The following is a 4,122-nucleotide window of genomic DNA, read 5'->3' as shown; positions in this document are numbered from 1 at the left end:
CTCTGCCATCACCCTGGGCAGGCAGAGGTCCAGGGAGAAGATAATGTGGTGAAAATACAGCTATATAGAAATAATTAAATCCCACATAGAAGAACAGATGGGAAGGAATGTTCTGGCGAGTACCTGGGGCTGGGAACATCTGTGTATGAGTAGCATGTACTTATTGAGGGTCTGTCATGAGCATGCACCTCGTTAAATTATCACACACACTCCATGGTTCCCATCTTAAAGCAGAGGAAACTGCATGAAGGTCAGGTAACATACGCAAGTTTTCACAAGTAGTGCTGGGCCACGGCTTGAACACAAGTCTTTCTGACTCAACTCTCGTGTTTCTGATGACTATGACTACCCTCTTAAATACACAAAAATATTTACTCACATGTCAGTGACTCTTCTCATCTCAAATCATGTCTTGTACTCTGTGTCCAGGTCCCTGGCTTGGTAAATTTATCAGTGAAGTCTTCTTTCCCCCTAACAGCCCTCTCTCAGGCTTTCTGTGGGTTGCGCTTCCAGACCTGGGTTCGGTAATAATGACTGTGTTACCAGTGAGACACAGGGAAAGGTGACTGAAGGGCTCTACAGTGCTTTGTTGCTAGAAAGGACAGGCATGACAGGACAGCTGGGTGCCCCTTCTGTCTCCTTCCTCCTTCAAATGCTACATGACCCTGGAGGCTGGGCAGCATTTTGAGATCATGAGCCATGAGGACCATGAACCAAACCCGGAAGCCAGAGGGCAGGCAGAAGGAGCCGGGGCTTGGGTGACCCCACACATTTGTCAATGAGTCCGTACCTTGAGTCTCACCTTTCATGTCACTCTTGGCCTCCCTCTAACCCTTGTGGGGCATCAGCGGGGTGCTGACGTTGGCAGTGCTCCCTCCTGCCTGACTGGGACGCAATGAGCCAGTTGTCCTGGCTAAGTTGCTGACTGCTCAGTTCCTGAAAAGACTGCTGGTGGGAGGAGAGGGAGGTGTTGGGAGGAAACCAAAATGGAGCTTGGCTAGCCCTGCTCCTGGCCACCTGTATGGCCCATACAAGGAACCCTCTCTTCCCTGTCAGATGTGGTCTCAGGTCTCCATGGGCAGCAGAGCAGAGGTTCTAGTTCAGCCTCTCCTTCCTACTGGCTGCAGGTCATCTTCCTTGGGCATGGAAAGAAGTAGTTAAGACAGCATCTTCCTCCTGAGAAATCTTAAATAATCTTCCAGGATCAATTTCAAGCCCCTGAACCCAGTACCGAGGCCCTCCTGCTTGCTACAGCTCCTCCTTCCTCCTCTCTGCCTACCCCCATCCCTCCTGGTTCCAGGAACTGTCCTTTACCATGAACTGTACCCTCAGGTCCCAGGCCACAGCTGGGGCTCCACCCTCCCCGGATGCCTTCCTCACCTTCCTCTCCACGAGAGGCCAGCTCACAGGCCGCATCCTCTCTGCTGGCTGCTCTTCCCTGGAACATGCAACTCTTCTGGCGACTTCTCTCTGTGTTATGTTTTTGTGGCCGTCTCAGTATTTCTGCTGCAGCCCCATAGGAGACTTAGGCCCAATCTAGTGGCCTCTGCCCTCTGGCCCAGCTCTAACCAGGGTATGAGAGGCACAGATAGGACAGAGGAGCCTCCTGCCTTTGAGGACACAGCCCGGATTTCACTTCCCTCCCAGCTGAGTAAATCTATTTGTTTGTCTTTTCTGTCTCCATGAACAGATTTTCCTGGCAGAGGACAAATAGAACTATGGCTCAGATTTCACACAAATTGCCACCCTGACTTCATGTACTTTTGACAGTTTTTCATATTTTTGAGTTTCTATTGATTTCTTCCACCCTCTTTACGTAATGAGAAAGAGGAATAAGAAAATGAAAGTTTTGAAGAGCACGGGGCCCAGTTAGAGTCTGAATAACAGCAGTCCTTGAGCACAGTCTCCCAAAGCCCCCTCCTTCAGGTGAGGCCCAGCCCCACGCCAGCCTAACCCTCCTCCTGCTCACTAACACTTCCAGCAGTTTTCCAGGTGAAACGTGTACAGGTCATTTCCTTACTGCACCAGCCGCTCCTGTGCAGCTTCATGATTAGGAGAAGCAAGCTCATTCAAAGAGATATATTTTTAAATTAGCAGATTGAACAATCTTAACACAACCAGTACTGTCCACTCTGGCTAGCTGCGGACATGCTTCCTCTTTGCAACTGATAGAGAGGTAAACGGTTCCAAAGCTTTGAAGGATGATCAGCAATTCCCATCCACCTTTGAAATGTTCCCCAGGTATGGCCAAGCACCTAACCCCAGAACTCCATTGCACAGACAGCAAAGTAAGGGTGTGCAAGGTCAAAAAGTGTGAACAAGTGTGAGGGTGATCGTCACAGTAGCTTTCCTTTTAACACCAAAAAGGAGGGAAATAACTAACTGTCTAACCATAAGGGAGTGGGTAGGAAAATCAGAATTCCTATGCCAGCATTAAAAAGAACCAGAAGGGGAAGAAACAAAACATAAGGAGAGACCCTTGGAGGCCTGTAAGACTGGGCTGCAAACACTCGGCTGCGCAGATTTAAGTCTGAGTGGCAAGCCTGAGCATACACGAGTGTGGTGCTGTTTACGTGAGGTTTAAATTTTGCTTGGTTGTTCATTTCAAATACAAATTTTCACCCCTTTTATGCTAAATACTCAGTACGTCTGGGATGTGGCAGCTGGGCCCATACCCTCCCTGTAGGGTATCACCTGGGCCTAAGAAGCCAGCACAGGCTTCCTGTCCCCTGATTTCCCATGGTCCCAGTGGCCTCCCTGGGTAGAAATGCCTGTTGTCCCCTTTCCCATTGCACCGCATTCGCCCAGTCCCAGGAGTGGGGAGCAGCTTGCTTAGATCAGCTGGGCAGGGAAACCTAACTCCATCTAGCAGGAGGAAAACCTGAGACTCAGAGAGAGGAAGTGACTTGCCTGTGTCATGCAGGATTTGGTGGGCAGAAGGGAGGCCACACTGGCCTTTGACTTTGGGACTGAAACACAAGAGTGAGATTTTAATCACCCCAAAGTTTCTAGATTTGTCTCTGCTTCTGCAAGGACAGAGGTCCTCCCTGGCCTGTTCTCATCCTAGCCTGAGATCTCTGAATTACAAAGCCAGCATGGTGCTGAGCATAATGTTCTGGAACCTGCCCCTGCCAGTCCCCATGTGTGGACAATTTTCGAACCCACAACACGGCACAGCCACTGCCTTCTTCTTTGCTCCCTTAGGGGCTGAGCAGAGGCCAGGTGCGGGCCATGGGTGAAGGGCTGCCATCTGCCTGCTCGGCTTCCTTCCCGGAATCCCTGGGGATGTTTGTCAGTCTGCTCCGAGGGCCTCAGCTTCCCCTAGGGTCTGGCACAGAGAAGGTGCTTGGAGTGTGTGAGGCAACTTCTGGGCTCTTTTTTATCTCCAAAGAAACACTTCATTCCCCAGTGAAACACCCTGGGGACAGCTTTGGGGTGGCCAGCCAAACGGACATATGGGCTCTGTGTCCAGCCCTGTGCTCATCCTAACGCACAGTTCTCCTGGGGCCACCTGGCCATGTCTCAGGCAGCCTGGCATCGGAGCTGAGCCTGGGGAGGCTTTGTGTGGCCCTCTGTATTGTCCCACCCTCTCTCTGTTCAGGGAATAGGAAGAAGGAAGTAGTCAGACACAAACCTGGGTGCAGATCCAGGCTGTGACGCTGCTTAACTCTGTGACTGGGGCTGGTTCCTTACCTCTCTGAACTCATGTATAAAATGGGGACAACAATTCTTCTCCAACAGGTATTGTGAGGATCAGAAGGAGGAGTCCTCAACTTACCTGTCTGTGTTTGAATTTGACCCAGCTGTCTTGAGCTGTGTGGATCCAGTCACCTTTTGTGGGCTGAGTAATGACCAGGGGCTTCCTCTGGGAGAAAAGAGCCAGGTTCCTGATAGGGAAACTGAGAGTCACAACATCTGAGCAGCTCAGGGTCAACATCCCAAACACACTGCCTGCTGGGTGTCACCCTCACCCCACCCTCCTTGGTGACCCATGGAGAGGAGTCAGCTCAGACCCACATCCCAGGTCCTTCTCTGCACAGCCCATGTGGTTGTGGGATTGGTATGGTCTTTGGAAGAACGATCCACCACTGAAAGAGTGTGGGACCCTTCAGAGATTTGTCT

Source organism: Heterocephalus glaber, unplaced genomic scaffold (assembly GCF_053883595.1).
Source record: "Heterocephalus glaber isolate CG9 unplaced genomic scaffold, H.glaber_assembly_v1.0 deba00001444, whole genome shotgun sequence".
Lineage (NCBI taxonomy): Eukaryota > Metazoa > Chordata > Mammalia > Rodentia > Bathyergidae > Heterocephalus > Heterocephalus glaber.
Note: the sequence above shows the minus strand (reverse complement) of the source record.